Raw genomic sequence first — 20,637 nt, 5'->3', positions numbered from 1 at the left:
TGGCATACTAAAGGGCTGGACTCACAAAAACTACGAACAGGGGCAACACGCATATGGGCATATGCAGATTATACATACGCATTTTTTGCAACTGAACGCACATTTATGGTGTGCAGTTTTTGAGTGACTACAGGTCTACCTTAAAATCTGCACAAGCTGACCTCAGTTGTAGAATGTTGGATGTATACTGCAATCATTGCGTCATTACACCCAGCTGAAGCAGCTCACACTGCTGACCAAAATTCACTTTATTCAGCTGCACTGAAACTTTATAACATGTAAGGGAGCTTTAAACTATTTAACACATGTATTACTCTAAAATATATGTTAGTGGTAACCTAATAATTCTTTAAGTTAATAACATTGCAGGTTTGTCAAGAACACACTTGTTTTCCTACAAACATGTACAATAACATTTACAAGCAAGTTTTTTTTTTTTTTTTTGGTTTGGTAAATGGCTTTTTGTTTAAAAGCTGAGTTTTTTTATGATTTAAAGCAAAAAACAGTTATTATCTTAAAAAATGAAACCCACATATACATGTGTAAGGTTTTTTGTTTTGTTTTTTCCCCTTGACAAAGAAACATATGTTCAATAACATCACCACAATAATTGTGATTTTGTGGACATTTTAATTATGCACCACATTTTTTAAAAAATATTTTCACATTAAACAATAACATAAGGAATGTTAATAATAACAAAAAAACATTAATATGTCATGTACTGTATGTAAACTTTCAACATAAAAAATATTTATTTTTTTTACCTTTTTCCGCCTGCGTTTGTGGATTCACCAGTGGAAGTAGCTCGTCTTGTTGTTCAACGCATCCTGTAAGTAGGCATGGTTGGCTCAATGTTATGTGTTGCTGATGCTAAATTGTGACATCAGAAACCCTTACGCAAAAAATGCAACTAAGTGTAATTTGACAAGTCCAGCTTTTTTTTGTAACATTAAATTAGTGTTGCAGATTTTCCGTTTGGGCATGCTTTTGCAATTTTGCGATTGGTCGCAGTTTTTGCTAATTTGTACTTTTTACGATCCTTACTGAATTAGCCCCTTAATTTGCACTTTGACTCACTCACCTGGCCTCCTCTATCTCCTGTTCTTAAAGACACTGTACTCCCTCTTCTGATCTACCCCAGCTTCAATCCCTCTGAACCATACACATTCTTCTTCCACCTAACAGCCACACTGATGCCTCCCAGATCCTGAATCCTGTCTTCACTTAAACTGACTTACTTAGGGCCCGATTCATATTTGTAAGCAAAGCAAAAAAGCACACCAAGCATGCTGGCTGGGATGCAATGAAGTCTGTGTTCAGTGGCCGTGCAGTACGCTGGCCGAACTTGGACTTTTTCTTAAAGGGTCGATCATTTACAAGGCATGGTTTAGCACTAACAGTCCAGGCTTTACGGAAAGCCATTCTTGAGCACAGGTGGATTAAATAGTATCTAAGTCAATTTGATTTAATCTTCTGTGTTCACACATATCCTTAAAACATGGACTGTTAGTGTGCAGAGAGGAATGAGTTTGGGAACCACTGGGGCGAAAAAAATTCTCCTTTTACAGTATGCTAGCTGAAAGCTCTATTGCACTAATGAGAGTAAACAAAAGCTTATGGTTTTACCCAGTCACTCACCTGTCACTTTATTTAAAACTGAGATGGGTATTCTGGCTATTTTGCAAACTGGTAGATATATTGCTTATCGAAATGCACACATTCAGCATCCTTGTTACTGTCCTTAAATGCACTCTCTACAGCATGTTCTCTGCCAAGCCAAGCAATCATTCATTAGACATGTCATCGTAACTTAGGATTTGATACAAATAACAGACACGGTCATTTGAGAAAAATAATTTGGGAAAAAGAATCTACTTTACTAAATATTCTGATTTTATAATTACAAAAGTGATCTGTTATGATACAATGCTAACAAACCTCAAGATGATCTTCAAAAGAACTCAGTACCAATAATTAGTGATGAGCGGGTTTGGTTTCCGAGAAACCGAACCCCCCCGAGCTTTACCTTTTTTACACGGGTCCGAGCCATACTCGGATTCTCCCATATGGCTCGGTTAACCCGAGCGCGCCCGAACGTCATCATCCCGCTGTCGGATTCTCGCGAGATTCGGATTCTATAAGCAGCCGCGCGTTGCCGCCATTTTCACACGTGCATTGGAGATGATAGGGAGAGGACGTGGCTGGCGTCCTCTCCGTTTAGTAGAAGACAGTTGATTTGATTGCTTGTTTATTACTATAATTGTGGGGAGGATTGGGGAGCAGCTGTTAGGAGGAGTACAGTGCAGAGATTAGTTTTTATCCGTTCTCTGCCTGAAAAAAACGCTCCATACCATATCTGTGCTCAGTGTGCTGCATGATATATCTGTGCTGAGTGCTCACACTGCTTAATTGTGGGGACTGGGGAGCAGCTATAGCAGGAGTACAGTGCAGAGTTTTGCTGACAGTGACCACCAGTATACGTTTGTGTGCCTGAAAAACACTCCATATCTGTGCTCACAGTGTGCTTTATTGTGGGGACTGGGGACCACCAGTATAATTAATATTATATAGGAGGAGTACAGTGCAGAGTGCACTGCTGTACCTACCTCTGTGTCGTCATCCATTAAGTATACTATCCATCTACATTCCTATACCTGTGGTGCATTTTAGTTTAGCAGTTTGCTGACAGTGTCCACCAGGTCCAGTATACTATATATAGCAGTACGGTAGGCCACTGCTGTACCTACCTCTGTGTCGTCACTCGTCATCCATTAAGTATACTATCCATCCATCTACATTGTATACCTGTGGTGCCTTTTTTTTAGACTAGTTTAGCAGTTTGCTGACAGTGTCCACCAGGTCCAGTATACTGTATATAGCAGACCGGTAGGCCACTGCTGTACCTACCTCTGTGTCGTCACTCGTCATCCATTAAGTATACTATCCATCAATCTACATTGTATACCTGTGGTGCCTTTTTTTTAGACTAGTTTAGCAGTTTGCTGACAGTGTCCACCAGGTCCAGTATACTGTATATAGCAGTACGGTAGGCCACTGCTGTGTACCTACCTCTGTGTCATCACTCGTCATCCATTAAGTATACTATCCATCTACATTCTATACCTGTGGTGCATTTTAGACTAGTTTAGCAGTTTGCTGACAGTGTCCACCAGTATACTATATATAGCAGTACGGTAGGCCACTGCTGTGTACCTACCTCTGTGTCGTCACTCGTCATCCATTAAGTATATTATCCATCTACATTCTATACCTGTGGTGCATTTTAGACTAGTTTAGCAGTTTGCTGACAGTGTCCACCAGTATACTATATATAGCAGTACGGTAGGCCACTGCTGTACCTACCTCTGTGTCGTCACTCGTCATCCATTAAGTATACTATCCATCCATCTACATTGTATACCTGTGGTGCCTTTTTTTTAGACTAGTTTAGCAGTTTGCTGACAGTGTCCACCAGGTCCAGTATACTGTATATAGCAGTATGGTAGGCCACTGCTGTACCTACCTCTGTGTCGTCACTCGTCATCCATTAAGTATACTATCCATCCATCTACATTGTATACCTGTGGTGCCTTTTTTTTAGACTAGTTTAGCAGTTTGCTGACAGTGTCCACCAGGTCCAGTATACTGTATATAGCAGTACGGTAGGCCACTGCTGTGTACCTACCTCTGTGTCGTCACTCGTCATCCATTAAGTATACTATCCATCTACATTCTATACCTGTGGTGCATTTTAGACTAGTTTAGCAGTTTGCTGACAGTGTCCACCAGTATACTATATATAGCAGTACGGTAGGCCACTGCTGTGTACCTACCTCTGTGTCGTCACTCGTCATCCATTAAGTATACTATCCATCTACATTCTATACCTGTGGGGCATTTTAGACTAGTTTAGCAGTTTGCTGACAGTGTCCACCAGTATACTATATATTGCAGTACGGTAGGCCACTGCTGTGTACCTACCTCTGTGTCGTCACTCGTCATCCATTAAGTATACTATCCATCCATCTACATTGTATACCTGTGTTGCCTTTTTTTTAGACTAGTTTAGCAGTTTGCTGACAGTGTCCACCAGGTCCAGTATACTGTAAATAGCAGACTGGTAGGCCACTGCTGTACCTACCTCTGTGTCGTCACTCGTCATCCATTAAGTATACTATCCATCTACATTCTATACCTGTGGTGCATTTTAGACTAGTTTAGCAGTTTGCTGACAGTGTCCACCAGTATACTATATATAGCAGTACGGTAGGCCACTGCTGTGTACCTACCTCTGTGTCGTCACTCGTCATCCATTAAGTATACTATCCATCTACATTCTATACCTGTGGGGCATTTTAGACTAGTTTAGCAGTTTGCTGACAGTGTCCACCAGTATACTATATATAGCAGTACGGTAGGCCACTGCTGTGTACCTACCTCTGTGTCGTCACTCGTCATCCATTAAGTATATTATCCATCTACATTCTATACCTGTGGTGCATTTTAGACTAGTTTAGCAGTTTGCTGACAGTGTCCACCAGTATACTATATATAGCAGTACGGTAGGCCACTGCTGTACCTACCTCTGTGTCGTCACTCGTCATCCATTAAGTATACTATCCATCCATCTACATTGTATACCTGTGGTGCCTTTTTTTTAGACTAGTTTAGCAGTTTGCTGACAGTGTCCACCAGGTCCAGTATACTGTATAAAGCAGTACGGTAGGCCACTGCTGTACCTACCTCTTTGTCGTCACTCGTCATCCATTAAGTATACTATCCATCCATCTACATTGTATACCTGTGGTGCCTTTTTTTAGACTAGTTTAGCAGTTTGCTGACAGTGTCCACCAGGTCCAGTATGCTGTATATAGCAGTACGGTAGGCCACTGCTGTGTACCTACCTCTGTGTCGTCACTCGTCATCCATTAAGTATACTATCCATCTACATTCTATACCTGTGGTGCATTTTAGACTAGTTTAGCAGTTTGCTGACAGTGTCCACCAGTATACTATATATAGCAGTACGGTAGGCCACTGCTGTGTACCTACCTCTGTGTCGTCACTCGTCATCCATTAAGTATACTATCCATCTACATTCTATAACTGTGGTGCATTTTAGACTAGTTTAGCAGTTTGCTGACAGTGTCCACCAGTATACTATATATAGCAGTACGGTAGGCCACTGCTGCGTACCTACCTCTGTGTCGTCACTCGTCATCCATTAAGTATACTATCCATCTACATTCTATACCTGTGGTGCATTTTAGACTAGTTTAGCAGTTTGCTGACATGTCAACCAGTATACTATATATAGCAGTACGGTAGGCCACTGCTGTGTACCTACCTCTGTGTCGTCACTCGTCATCCATTAAGTATACTATCCATCCATCTACATTGTATACCTGTGGTGCCTTTTTTTTAGACTAGTTTAGCAGTTTGCTGACAGTGTCCACCAGGTCCAGTATACTGTATATAGCAGTAAGGTAGGCCACTGCTGTACCTACCTCTGTGTCGTCACTCGTCATCCATTAAGTATACTATCCATCCATCTACATTGTATACCTGTGTTGCCTTTTTTTTAGACTAGTTTAGCAGTTTGCTGACAGTGTCCACCAGGTCCAGTATACTGTATATAGCAGACCGGTAGGCCACTGCTGTACCTACCTCTGTGTTGTCACTCGTCATCCATTAAGTATACTATCCATCCATCTACATTGTATACCTGTGTTGCCTTTTTTTTAGACTAGTTTAGCAGTTTGCTGACAGTGTCCACCAGGTCCAGTATACTGTATATAGCAGTACGGTAGGCCACTGCTGTACCTACCTCTGTGTCGTCACTCGTCATCCATTAAGTATACTATCCATCCATCTACATTGTATACCTGTGGTGCCTTTTTTTTAGACTAGTTTAGCAGTTTGCTGACAGTGTCCACCAGGTCCAGTATACTGTATATAGCAGTACGGTAGGCCACTGCTGTACCTACCTCTGTGTCGTCACTCGTCATCCATTAAGTATACTATCCATCCATCCATCTACATTGTATACCTGTGGTGCCTTTTTTTAGACTAGTTTAGCAGTTTGCTGACAGTGTCCACCAGGTCCAGTATACTGTATATAGCAGTACGGTAGGCCACTGCTGTGTACCTACCTCTGTGTCGTCACTCGTCATCCATTAAATATACTATCTATCTACATTCTATACCTGTGGTGCATTTTAGATTAGTTTAGCAGTTTGCTGATAGTGTCCACCAGTATACTATATATAGCAGTACGGTAGACCACTGCTGTGTACCTACCTCTGTGTCGTCACTCGTCATCCATTAAGTATACTATCCATCTACATTCTATACCTGTGGTGCATTTTAGTTGTGCGCAGTAAATATAGTAGTAGGCCATTGCTATTGATACTGGCATATAATTCCACACATTAAAAAATGGAGAACAAAAATGTGGAGGTTAAAGGGAAAGATCAAGATCCACTTCCACCTCGTGCTGAAGCTGCTGCCACTAGTCATGGCCGAGTCGATGAAATGCCATCAACGTCGTCTGCCAAGGCCGATGCCCAATGTCATAGTAGAGAGCATGTAAAATCCAAAACACAAAAGTTCAGTAAAATGACCCAAAAATCAAAATTAAAAGCGTCTGAGGAGAAGCGTAAACTTGCCAATATGCCATTTACGACACGGAGTGGCAAGGAACGGCTGAGGCCCTGGCCTATGTTCATGGCTAGTGGTTCAGCTTCAAATGAGGATGGAAGCACTCATCCTCTCGCTAGAAAAAAGAAAAGACTTAAGCTGGCAAAAGCACAGCAAAGAACTGTGCGTTCTTCAAAATCACAAATCCCCAAGGAGAGTCCAATTGTGTCGGTTGCGATGCCTGACCTTCCCAACACTGGACGGGAAGAGCTTGTGCCTTCCACCATTTGCACGCCCCCTGCAAGTGCTGGAAGGAGCACCCGCAGTCCAGTTCCTGATAGTCAAATTGAAGATGTCACTGTAGAAGTACAGTACAAAATGGGTGTTGCTGGTGCTGGGGAGGAAATTGACAAGGAGGATTCTGATGGTGAGGTGGTTTGTTTAAGTCAGGCACCCGGGGAGACACCTATTGTCCGTGGGACGAATATGGCCATTGACATGCCTGGTCAAAATACTAAAAAAATCAGCTCTTCGGTGTGGAATTATTTCAACACAAATGCGGACAACAGGTGTCAAGCCGTGTGTTGCCTTTGTCAAGCTGTAATAAGTAGGGGTAAGGATGTTAACCACCTCGGAACATCCTCCCTTATACGTCACCTGCAGCGCATTCATCATAAGTCAGTGACAAGTTCAAAAACTTTGGGTGACAGCGGAAGCAGTCCACTGACCACTAAATCCCTTCCTCTTGTAACCAAGCTCCTGCAAACCACACCACCAACTCCCTCAGTGTCAATTTCCTCCTTACCCAGGAAAGCCAATAGTCCTGCAGGCCATGTCACTGGCAAGTCTGACGAGTCCTTTCCTGCCTGGGATTCCTCCAATGCATCCTTGAGTGTAAAGCCTACTGCTGCTGGCGCTGCTGTTGTTGCTGCTGGGAGTCGATCGTCATCCCAGATGGGAAGTCGGAAGACCACTTGTACTACTTCCAGTAAGCAATTGACTGTCCAACAGTCCTTTGCGAGGAAGATGAAATATCACAGCAGTCATCCTGCTGCAAAGCGGATAACTGAGGCCTTGGCAGCCTGGGCAGTGAGAAACGTGGTTCCGGTATCCATCGTTAATTCAGAGCCAACTAGAGACTTGATTGAGGTACTGTGTCCCCGGTACCAAATACCATCTAGGTTCCATTTCTCTAGGCAGGCGATACCGAAAATGTACACAGTCCTCAGAAAAAGACTCGCCAGTGTCCTAAAAAATGCAGTTGTACCCAATGTCCACTTAACCACGGACATGTGGACAAGTGGAGCAGGGCAGACTCAGGACTATATGACTGTGACAGCCCACTGGGTAGATGTATTGCCTCCCGCAGCAAGAACAGCAGCGGTGGCCCCAGTAGCAGCATCTCGCAAACGCCAACTCGTTCCTAGGCAGGCTACGCTTTGTATCACCGCTTTCCAGAATAGCCACACAGCTGTAAACCTCTTACGGCAACTGAGGAAGATCATCGCAGAATGGCTTACCCCAATTGGACTCTCCTGGGGATTTGTGACATCGGACAACGCGCAATGTCAATCTGGTAGTGGTATTATTTATACATTGGAGACAGTGCTGAAGTGGGGTGGTACATAGTACCATTATAAAATATGGTGGAGGTACACAGTACCACCAGCCCACCGCTGGGGCATAATTTATAAGGGCATTTTTGTAAAATGGTGTCATTGGCATAACTGTGTGTGGCATAATATGTAATAGGCATTATGGTGTGTGCCATAATGTGTAATGGGCATTACGGTGTGTGGCATAATGTGTAATGGGTGTTACAGTGTCTGGCATAATGTGTAATGGGCCATACGGTGTGTGGCAAAATGTGTAATAAGAATTATGGTGTGTGGCATAATGTGGCCATGCCACTATTGTCATGTAGCTACTCCCCTAGTTGTGTGTGACCATGCCACCTCATGTCACGTGACCATGCCCATTTTTACTATCAGTACCACTAAGAAAAAAATTCTACTTGCACCACTGATTGGACAACAACATCATACAGATGGAGCCACGCTAGTTAAAATCTGCCAATAGAGATGATTCAAAATCTGCCAATAGAGATGAAGTACTTGAAGTATCAAAAAATAATGTGGTCTATTCATATAGCAGAGAATAATGCTGCTTTGTGGAAACAGGGCTTTCCCCTGCTTTGTGCTATTTACAGCGCAAGTTTCCGTTGAGAAGTTCCTGACTTCTCCTGCTGCACCCTGCTCCATGGATGTCTCATCACCATACTTTAGTATGGTGAGTGCGATTCATGAACTATGGAAAGCTCAGCTTTCTGCTTTTCGATGGCATTTAGGTTTCCCCAGTGCCATAACTAGACATTTTAGCGCTGTGTGCAAGAAAGAGCATCGGCGCCCTCCCCCCCATATAGAAATAAGGGCCAGTGCGCGCTGTAGGCGACCGTCAAAATCTAGGTGCATGGCTTTATTGGGGAAGGAGCGTGGCCACAAAATAATACCAATTCATATCACGCTGTACAGAAGTTTCCATTATTCAAATTATGCCACACTAGAGCCACTTACACACATTACACCAGGTAGAGCCCCTTTTACACATTATGCCAGGTAGAGCCCCATTTTACACATTATTCCAGATAGAGCCCCTATCACACATTATGCCAGGGTCCTCTTTCACACAGTACGGCAGGCAGAGTCCCCTTTTACATAGTACAGCAAGCAGAGTCCCCTTTTACACATTACAGCAGGCAGAGTCTCCTTTTTTTACACATTACGGCAGCAGAGTCCCCCTTTTAACACATTACGGCAGGCAGAGTCCCCCTTTTTACACATTACAGCAGCAGAGTCCCACTTTTACACATTATGATGGCAGAGTCCCCCTTTTTACGCATTACGGCAGGCAGGGTCCCATTTTTACACATTATGGCAAGCAGAGTCCCCCTTTTTACGCATTAGGCAGAGGGAGAGAGAAAGAGAGAGGGAGGGAGACTTGCCTGCTGTCGAGAGAGACACCATTCTTCCGGTGAGCCCACAACACAGTAACCGCTCCTAGAGCCCGGTGCCACGGTACAACAGCACGGGGGAATAGCTACTTTTTTAAAGTGTTCAGCAATACCAAAGCACTGCTAAAATCCATTTTGTTCAACAATAAATACACAACATGTTCCCCATCAGTTCCTATAAACACACACACAGCCTGTTCCCCACCTGTCCATATACACACACACAGCCTGTTCCCCACCAGTCCCTATACACACAGTCTGTTCCCCACCAGTCCCTATGGTTGGTTCTATATCGGAGTGGGAGAAGGGACTTTGTGACGTACCTAGGGGAGGAGACACGTCACCAGGGGGAGGAGCTACGGCCAAACAGGGTACCGAAAAGTACCCTTGCGGGCTCGCTACGATCGCCACGCTTCGGGCTCGGGCTGAGGGTAATACTTGGTGGCGGGGATAGTAGAGCAACTGTCCCGCTGGCCTAGCTCCTCCCCCTTGGGTCGTGGCTCCTCCCCCTGATGGAAAAGGTCCCTTAGGCCACTTGGATCTAGCCTCAACCCAGTTCCTATACACACACACACACAGCCTGTCCCCTCCAGTCACCACACACACCCTGTTCCCACCAGTCCCTATACACACGCACTCAGCCTGCCCCCACTAGCCCCTATATACACACACACACACACACACACACACACAGCATGTCACCCCCTCCCCCCAGTTCCTAAAGACACACTCTCTGTCTGTCCCCACCAGTCACCAAACACAAACATACTTTACCTCCAGGGTAAATGACAGCAGGAGTAGCCAGAAGTTGAGAGAGCACTGAGCAGATAGGGCTGCACACAATCTGCCCAGGCCAAGTCAGGGGCGTGGCCCAATCACGGACCCCCATGGCCATGCCCCTCTTTTTTTTAAATCCCCAAACCATAGAGCAGGCACCTCCTTCAGCTGACCTGGCCAGCTGAGGAGATCCGGGACAGCAGGCAAGGATCTGCAGTGCACATCAGTTCAGGTGCCCCTCTCAAGCTGGGCCGGCATGGGGGTGTGACCAACAGGTTTTTCTTGGCGGAGTCTCCGACTTGCTTCCTCAGGGACTGCAGCAGCAGGCAATTGTGAGGGGCGCTACTGCGGCTCCAGGGTTCCCCTCCCTCTTCCTCCCCTCGCTCTGCGGCAGAACACATCACAGGCGGCTTGTAATGAGTCAGTCTGACTCATTACAATGCAAAAATAAGGTAAAATATACCCAAAGGTATACGGGCACTGTGAGACGAGATGGTTGGCTAAGCAGCAGCCAATGTTACAGGGGAGTCACTCCCAGGTGGAAAGTACAAGAAAGGAAGGAGGCTGCGCTAGTGGAGGAAAGAACAATATAAACAAATCAATGTGTAATTAAAAAATTTATTAAAATACATTAGTTCATTAAAAAGCAATAATTCTGTGCAAGATAATGTGCCAAATATATGCAGAAAAAAGATAGAATTTGCCAATGCTATGCAAAGATAGGAGTTTACCCAAAGTGTTGGTACAGGATTGGTGGAGGTAATTCTCTAGAGTCCGTTCCTTATTTTGCCAATCAATATAGTGTCCAGTAATATTCCGGTAAGGAAATTCTCTTTTAGATGTTACTGAGGAGAGTCCATGGAGAATTTCTATATACCGCTAGAGGATTAGTGCAATGTCTCATGGATGTAGAGTACCTCATGCAATGCGGAAATAGGCTGGTGCCTCTCTCGGGCTCCTCCGGATAACTGGTCGGCAGAATGGGCTGGTTCGGGTCCAATTCAGATATATCCTGTTCCAACGGGTAAGTACCTGACGCGTTTCGCTGCATAAACCTTGCAGCTTTTTCAAAGGTGTATTCTAATGCCTGGGTTTTGGCTTTATATACCCTAGACAAGATGGTGGCTTAATTGGCACCTGGATGCACATTTCCTGTTTGGCACTAATATTTCTTTTTCAAATCTTTAAAACAATAAAAAAATAATAAAGATGTATATAGGAGACAGACCTACTTATATAACGCAATTTGTATTTATATAAAGCTTTTATTTTAACTGTTTTTATAAACATTTCATTTTCTTGGACTTTTAACATGGGATATGTTGATCCAATCAGAGGGTTTGTATATTGCTCTGTAGTCATGGAAACCTATGAAAGGGATCATTTCATAGGTCAGAAGCAAATCATGTGATCGGTGTTGATCATGTGACCTAGGTCACCTGGTAAGTGAAGTGTCACCAAATGTATTTACGTAATATATACTGAATGAAGAAACCGTTGTTTTTAGGTTTCTATATCGTAATAGGACCTGATTGTTAATGTCGATTTCAAATTCATACTCTTTTTAGAAAAAGGGAGCTCCGAGGATTCGTCATCTCCTCCCGGACCGTTGCCTAGGCAACCGCGACCGGAAGTGACGTGACGTGTCAGAGAGCCAGTGAGAATACCCGGGCTGTCACCATAGTAACGCGGCTTGTAGTGGGCGGATTGTTGTCCCTGCATGCTTAGAGGTTTAGACCCTCCTCTCTCCGTCGTCATAATGACGTGGTCTTCAGCCGTGTCCTCCGTGTCCAACCACATTGTAGAATATATACGACATATGTCGAGTTGCAATTAATATGGCTCTTAATTTTATATTGTTTTTCCCCTTTGTCGGTCTTTACAAACTGTGTTTTATCTATATATTGACACGTAGTACATCTCGTGCCACCACATTTATAGAAGCCCATTACTGGCTGAAGCCATGGATCTTTAATGGAATTTATTCTCTTCTCAGATTTCAAATGGCTGGGAGCTAGGGAGTTCTTTAAAGATTGTCCCTTCCGGAAAATGAATGTGGGTTTAGCTGGAAGAATATCCCCTAACAAATTATCTTGTGTTAATATACTGTAATTTTTCCTAATTATAGATTTTATCTTAGGACAATAATCATTATAAGTAGTGATAAATGCTGAATGGTATTCTTTATCCCTTTCAGAATCGTTAGTTGGCTTCTTTGTTTTAGATAGTAAAAGATCTCTATTCATCTCTCGCACTTCTCCTAGTGTTTTCTGTAGTAGGGATATCGGGTATCCCTGATGTTCGAAGGAGTCTACCATATGTTTGGCTTGTAATTCAAACGACTTTAAGTTGGAGCAATTTCTTCTAAGTCGAATCAATTGACTCCGAGGTATACTTTTTTTCCAGGGTGGATAATGTGCACTGGAAAAGTGGAGATAGGCATTTGATCCTACCTCTTTGGTATGATTGGTGGTGTGTATTTGTCCATCGCGTGCCTCTAAATTTAGGTCTAAAAAAGTGATGGAATTAGGGTGATACTGGTGCGTAAATTTTAAATTATAAGAATTCTGATTAAGTGAATTAACAAATACTTGTGCTGAAAGTGCATCCCCATCCCAAATAATAAATAAATCGTCGATGTACCTGCCATAGAGGACCAGGGCCGCGCCATGCCCGCCGCCCCACACATGTTGGTCCTCAAATTGACCCATGTAAAGGTTGGCGTAGCTGGGCGCAAACCTGGTCCCCATGGCGGTACCTAAATTTGAAGATAATGTGAATCCAAAAACAAAAAATAATTGTGGCGTAATATAAATGAAATGGATTCTACAATAAATTTTTGATGAGTGTCTGTGAGATCGCCATCTTGCTTGAGATGGTTATATATAGCCGACAGTCCTTTTTGGTGCGGTATATTTGAATACAGACTCTGTACGTCCATGGTGAGAAAAGCATATGTGTCTTTCCATTTAACACCTGAAATTAGTGACAAAAAGTGAGTGGTGTCCTTAACGTGCGAACGAAGAGAAGAAACCCGTGGCTGTAAATATGAGTCAACATAAAACGAAAGATTGGAAGTGAGTGAGTGAATACCTGAAATGATGTTCTATATAAAGGAACCTGAACTCTTCTTTGGAAATAATTTCTAAGGCCACTGCGTTATCTAATAGTTCTAGGAGTTCCAATAAAAATCCCTGAGTGGGGTCTTTTTGTAATTTAATATAAGTGCGGGGATCTTCTAACTGTCTTTTTGCCTCTGCTATGTAGTCCGTTTTATTTTGAATTACGAGGCCACCCCCCTTATCTGCCTCTTTGATTATAATGGTGGTATCTTTAGTCAGATTGGTGAGGGCTTTTCTTTCCTGTTTACTAAGATTGGATTTGTATTTCTGCGGATGGGGAGCACTACAGAGATTTTTGAAATCTTCTAGTGTGGTCTTGTAAAACATGTCCACACTGGAACCCTTGGCTCTGATAGGATAGAATTCTGATTTTTGTTTGAAAAGTGTCCTGGATACATCGAATATTTTCTGTGGAGATTTTGGTGAACTGGTGTTTAGTTCTTCCAGAATCTTTAAAGCTAATTCATCACCTTGATCCAAAAGGATCGGCATAGCGGCTTCATCATTTTTCTTTAGATTAGCTCTGGCAAAGAACCTTTTACGGCATAAAGTCCGTATATATCGGTTTAATTCCACAAAGAGGTTGAATATATTTGGAGTAGATGAGGGGGAAAACTTTAAACCTCTGTTTAAGAGGGTTATTTCTGCATCTGTTAGTACTTTCGAGGAAAGGTTAAATATGGGGGATTTTAATTTATCCCTATTTTTATTGTTTTTGAATTGTTTCAATTTCTTGAGTTTTTCTTTCTTCCCCCCTCTTCTTCCTCCGAGTCTATACTTCTTCTTCCTCGTTTTTGTTGTGAGTGATAAGGGGTTCGGTTCTGAAGGGACCTGGGGGGAAGTGGTACTAAAAAAACCTCTGATTCTATCTCATGTGGTCTTTGTGATTGGGCCATCATTTTAGGTCTCGCCCCCATCTCCTGTCTTTGTATGGAGTCTCCCCCTTGTCCCTGTCCTCTATTGGTGTTATATTGCAGGGAGTGAGTTCTCTGTCTATTTGTGGGGCCTTGGTATCTTTCTAAGGGTTCATTTGGTGTACAGTGATCATTTACCCTAGACCCATATTTCCAGTCATTAGTTCTCTGTGATTTTCTTCTACCCTGTATCTGGTTGTATCTTGATTGATAAGGTACTCTTTCTTTATAAGGATCCCTACTGTATTCCCTTCGTCTCTCTTTATTCTGTGTTTTGTAGGACCTAACTGTCCCACTTTGGTAGTCTTCTATATCACGTTTAAATTTTTAGCATTTTGTGTCTAATAACGAATGTTCAAATCTATTCAGCTTTTCCATAACATTCCTGTCCCTTTCTTTATATTCATTTGTATTATTAGAAGGTTCTAATTTCTTTTTTAGAGCTTCAATTTCTAGTTCAATGTGTTCTGTTTTCTTTATACGGTATTTTATGATTAAATCCATAAGCATATATGAACATTTGTCTAAAATATTTTCCCATTCAGCCTGGAACTCAGGGTTATTCTGAAATATAGAGGGTTTAAACAGTCTGAGACCTCTCGGTATCATTTTCTTATCTACATATTTCTGTAGGTTTGTACTGTCCAACCAGTGTTTTAATTCGGACTTGAGGAGATCTTCCAATTTATGGAAGTCTTCTGCCAAATTAGATTTAGGCTCAGACTTATCCCCTCTAGTTTCAGAATCAGTATCCCATCTAGCAAGGTAGGTCTGTCTCCTATTTGCTCTTTCCTCAAAGTTAGCGAAACAGCTCATCTCAGCAGCCCGAATGTGACTTATGTGTGGATGCAAAAATAAGGTAAAATATACCCAAAGGTATACGGGCGCTGTGAGACAAGATGGTTGGCTAAGCAGCAGCCAATGTTACAGGGGAGTCACTCCCAGGTGGAAAGTACAAGAAAGGAAGGAGGCTGCGCTAGTGGAGGAAAGAATAATATAAACAAATCAATGTGTAATTAATCATACCAAAGAGGTAGGATCAAATGCCTATCTCCACTTTTCCAGTGCACATTATCCACCCTGGAAAAAAAGTATACCTCGGAGTCAATTGATTCGACTTAGAAGAAATTGCTCCGACTTAAAGTCGTTTGAATTACAAGCCAAACATATGGTAGACTCTTTCGAACATCGGGGATACCCGATATCCCTACTACAGAAAACACTAGGAGAAGTGCGAGAGATGAATAGAGATCTTTTACTATCTAAAACAAAGAAGCCCATTAACGATTCTGAAAGGGATAAAGAATACCATTCAGCATTTATCACTACTTATAATGATTATTGTCCTAAGATAAAATCTATAATTAGGAAAAATTACAGTATATTAAAACAAGATAATTTGTTAGGGGATATTCTTCCTGCTAAACCCACATTAATTTTCCGGAAGGGACAATCTTTAAAGAACTCCCTAGCTCCCAGCCATTTGAAATCTGAGAAGAGAATAAATTCCATTAAAGATCCATGGCTTCAGCCAGTAATGGGCTTCTATAAATGTGGTGGCACGAGATGTACTACGTGTCAATATATAGATAAAACACAGTTTGTAAAAACCGACAAAGGGGAAAAACAATATCAAATTAAGAGCCATATTAATTGCAACTCGACATATGTCGTATATATTCTACAATGTGGTTGTGGCCTCCATTATGTATGCCGCACCACTAGAAAACTCCGTATCAGATTTCTAGAGCAACGGAGGAACATTCTAAATCGAGTATCCACACATAGTGTCTCTCAGCATTTCAACGATTATCATAATGGAGACCCAAAAAGTCTCAAAATAATAGGGATAGAACAAATTCCCATAACAAATAGGGGAGGAGATCATTTCAAAAAACTGTGCCAACAGGAGGTTTACTGGATGTTTAGAATGGGCTCCATTCACCCAGATGGCCTCAACGAGGCAGTAGAATTAAATATGATTATTTAATCCTAAAACCAACCATTATGTCCCTTTACCCGTTCATTTGCTATTTATAGCGAATTTTTTTCCATATAGGCATTATCGCCTAACACTTTCAATCTATCCAGCCAATCAACTCTCTTTCTTTCTATTTTTCTATATATCACGTAGTCTTTGTCCCTCCTAATAGGCGTTAACTATCTCGCCAACCATAGAAACATCTTAATGTTATTTTTTTGACCAATTGGAGTCCCCATGGAGAAATTTGATAAGACAACTATTATACACTAAATTAAAAATATTTTGTTGTAGACATGTATAGGATCTTGTTATATGGGGTCCACTGGCCTAATTAGATACAATCAGGTCTTTAGAATAACTGGTATTGAACTGTATATAAAATCAAAATAATATCAAAAAATTAAATACTTAAAAATATCTGCAAAAAACCTGAGTAATAAATAAATAACCTGTAGACATCTATATTGTATATAAGTGTAAAAGCTACTGGATCAAATATATACACAGAGGAATATTAAGAGGTATAAGAATTAACCATCAACCACTCTAGTTAAGGTATAAATATATTACTGGTCTTGTAATCATGTATACGATTCAGCTATAAGATATGTGTGGGTTTTTTAGAACAGTAGCCACTGAGTTACCTAAGCATTCTAACTTGAAACGATTGCCATAGTTACTGGTATAAATATACACTAAGCCTATAGTACAGCCAATTATAATATGTCTAGTAAAAGATGATCCAGCCAGGTTCCCATGGAAACCGGACCAAAGCCACCTATACAATTTATAAATAATATTAATCCCTTTGCCCTCACGCTGAGATCAGCTTGTGAAGGACGAGTAGAGGAAGGTTTCCATGGTTACCAATTAGAAATCTTATAGAAAGATCCCATGGAAACATTAGTGTCTATGCTGCGGAGGACACGGCTGAAGACCACGTCATTATGACGACGGAGAGAGGAGGGTCTAAACCTCTAAGCATGCAGGGACAACAATCCGCCCACTACAAGCCGCGTTACTATGGTGACAGCCCGGGTATTCTCACTGGCTCTCTGACACGTCACTTCCGGTCGCGGTTGCCTAGGCAACGGTCCGGGAGTAGATGACGAATCCTCGGAGCTCCCTTTTTCTAAAAAGAGTATGAATTTGAAATCGACATTAACAATCAGGTCCTATTACTATATAGAAACCTAAAAACAACGGTTTCTTCATTCAGTATATATTACGTAAATACATTTGGTGACACTTCACTTACCAGGTGACCTAGGTCACATGATCAACACCGATCACATGATTTGCTTCTGACCTATGAAATGATCCCTTTCATAGGTTTCCATGACTACAGAGCAATATACAAACCCTCTGATTGGATCAACATATCCCATTTTAAAAGTCCAAGAAAATGAAATGTTTATAAAAACAGTTAAAATAAAAGCTTTATATAAATACAAATTGCTTTATATAAGTAGGTCTGTCTCCTATATACATCTTTATTATTTTTTTATTGTTTTAAAGATTGGAAAAAGAAATATTAGTGCCAAACAGGAAATGTGCATCCAGGTGCCAATTAAGCCACCATCTTGTCTAGGGTATATAAAGCCAAAACCCAGGCATTAGAATACACCTTTGAAAAAGCTGCAAGGTTTATGCAGCGAAACGCGTCAGGTACTTACCCGTTGGAACAGGATATATCTGAATTGGACCCGAACCAGCCCATTCTGCCGACCAGTTATCCGGAGTAGCCCGAGAGAGGCACCAGCCTATTTCCGCATTGCATGAGGTACTCTACATCCATGAGACATTGCACTAATCCTCTAGCGGTATATAGAAATTCTCCATGGACTCTCCTCAGTAACATCTAAAAGAGAATTTCCTTACCGGAATATTACTGGACACTATATTGATGGGCAAAATAAGGAACGGACTCTAGAGAATTACCTCCACCATTCCTGTACCAACACTTTGGGTAAACTCCTATCTTTGCATAGCATTGGCAAATTCTATCTTTTTTCTGCATATATTTGGCACATTATCTTGCACAGAATTATTGCTTTTTAATGAACTAATGTATTTTAATAAATTTTTTAATTACACATTGATTTGTTTATATTGTCCTGACTCATTACAATGCCACAGACTTTGGGCACCTTGAACGGTTATGCGGACAGTTGCTCTCTCAGGGTGACTGTACTGTGTGTCAGGCACCGCTGGCACACACGTAGTAACGGCCCTGGGTTTGCCACCTCAGGAGTCACAGTAAGTCACAGAGGGGCAGATGTATTAAGCCTGGAGAAGTGATAAAGCAGTGATAAGTGGAAGGTGATAACGCACCACCCAATCAACTCCAATATGTAAATTGACAGTTAGGAGCTGATTGGCTGGTGCGTTATCACCTTCCACTTATCACTGCTTTATCACTTCTCCAGGCTTAAAACATCTACCCCATATTGTCTAGTGTTCTAGTTTAGTCCATACGATAAAGTTCTCTTATGCTGCTACTGCAGTGTAATGGAGGATATATGATGTAGTTAAAATGCAATAGATTGTAAAAACTCCACCCTACTAACTGATAGCGCTTTCAGTAAGTTCAAGATAATGTTAGTATCCAAAGAGAAAGTACTGAAGGTAACACTTTACCCACTTATTCTGACTGCGGAGACTCGCAGTCTATACATAGTAAAAATAAGCACAATGTAAGTTGGAGTTTAGTTCACCCTCACGGATAAAATAGTGCTTTTTCACCACAACAGAATACAGGTGAAGGTCCTCTGGATAGGATCAATCCTTTTTGCGTCCCGCTGAGTCCAGAAATGTGGCTGGAATCAATAGCAGGGACACACTGAGGGGGAGGTGCACATGCACACTAATAAAGGAACACTGTGGCCCTGCCCTGTATGCTGTAAAAATATAGGGGTGCTGTAAAAGTAAAGGAACGCTGTGACCCTGTCCTGTATGCTGTCAAAACATAGGGGTACTATAAAAATAATGGAATGCTGTGGCTCTGTCGGCTGCTGTAAAAATAAAGGAATGCTGTGGCCCTGTCCTGTATGCTGTAAAAATATAAGGGTGATGTGAAATTAAAGGAATGCTATGGCCCTGTTCTGTATGCTGTAAAAATGTAGGGGTGCTGTAAAAATAAAGGAACACTGTGGCCCTGTCCTGTATGCTGTAAAAATATATGGGTGATGTAAAAGAAAGGAACACTGTGGTCCTGTATGCTGTAAAAATATAGGGGTGCTGTAAAAGTAAAGGAATGCTGTGGCCCTGTAGGGTGCTGTAAAAATAAAGTAACGCTGTGGCCCTGTCAGGTGCTGTACAAATAAAAGAACGCTGTGGCCCTGTCAGGTGCTGTACAAATAAAAGAACGCTGTGGCCCTGTCGGGTGCTGTACAAATAAAAGAACGCTGTGGCCCTGTCGGGTGCTGTAAAAATAAAGGAACGCTGTGACCCTGTCCTTTATGCTATAAAAATATAGGGGTGCTGTAAAAATAAAAGAACAATGTGGCCCTGTCCTGTATGCTGTAAAAAAAAATAGGGGTGCTGTAAAAATAAAGTAACATTGTTGCCCTGTCCTGTATGCTTTAAAATGTTGGGGTGCTGTAAAAATAAAAGAACACTGTGTCCTTGTCCTGTATGCTGTCAAAATATAGGGGTGCTGTAAAAATAAAGGAAAGCTGTGGACCTGTCGGGTGCTGTAAAAATAAAGGAATGCTGTGGTCCTGTCCTGTATGCTGTCAAAATATAGGGGTGCTGTAAAAATAAAGGAAAGCTGTGGACCTGTCGGGTGCTGTAAAAATAAAGGAATGCTGTGGTCCTGTCCTGTATGCTGTCAAAATATAGGGGTGCTGTAAAAATAAAGTAACGGTGTGACCCTCTTGGTTGCTGTAAAAATAAAGGAACGCTGAGGCCTTGTCAGGTGCTGTAAAAATAAAGGAATGCTGTGGCCCTGTCGGGTGCTGATAGAAATAAAGGAACGCTGTGTCCCTGTCGGTGGCTGTAAAAACAAAGGAACACTGTGGCACTGACCTGTATGCTGTAAAAATATAGGGGTGCTGTAAAAATAAAGGAATGCTGTGGCCCTGTCGGGTGCTGTAAAAACAAAAGAACGCTGTGGCCCTGTCGGGTGCTGTAAAAATAAAGGAATGCTGTGGCACTGTCCTGTATGCTGTAAAAAAATAGGGGTGC

General features: G+C 42.0%; 1 protein-coding gene across 10 annotated transcripts in view; it reads right to left on the bottom strand.

Annotated features, from left to right (window-relative positions):
• LOC134927784 (poly(rC)-binding protein 3-like) overlaps positions 1 to 20,637 on the bottom strand; it is a 2,026,162-nt gene that overhangs the window by 1,663,680 nt on the left and 341,845 nt on the right. The window contains exon 1 of one of the 10 annotated variants that reach the window (XM_063922735.1): positions 768 to 833. The exons of the other annotated variants lie outside the window; for them this stretch is intronic. The gene's annotated coding sequence lies outside the window, so the exon portion shown is untranslated. Of the gene's footprint in view, positions 1 to 767; positions 834 to 20,637 lie in introns of those variants that run through there. 10 annotated transcript variants of the gene reach the window in all.

Source organism: Pseudophryne corroboree, chromosome 5, assembly GCF_028390025.1.
Source record: "Pseudophryne corroboree isolate aPseCor3 chromosome 5, aPseCor3.hap2, whole genome shotgun sequence".
Taxonomy (NCBI): Eukaryota; Metazoa; Chordata; class Amphibia; order Anura; family Myobatrachidae; genus Pseudophryne; species Pseudophryne corroboree.
Note: the sequence above shows the minus strand (reverse complement) of the source record. Positions and strands in the feature narration are given on the sequence as shown.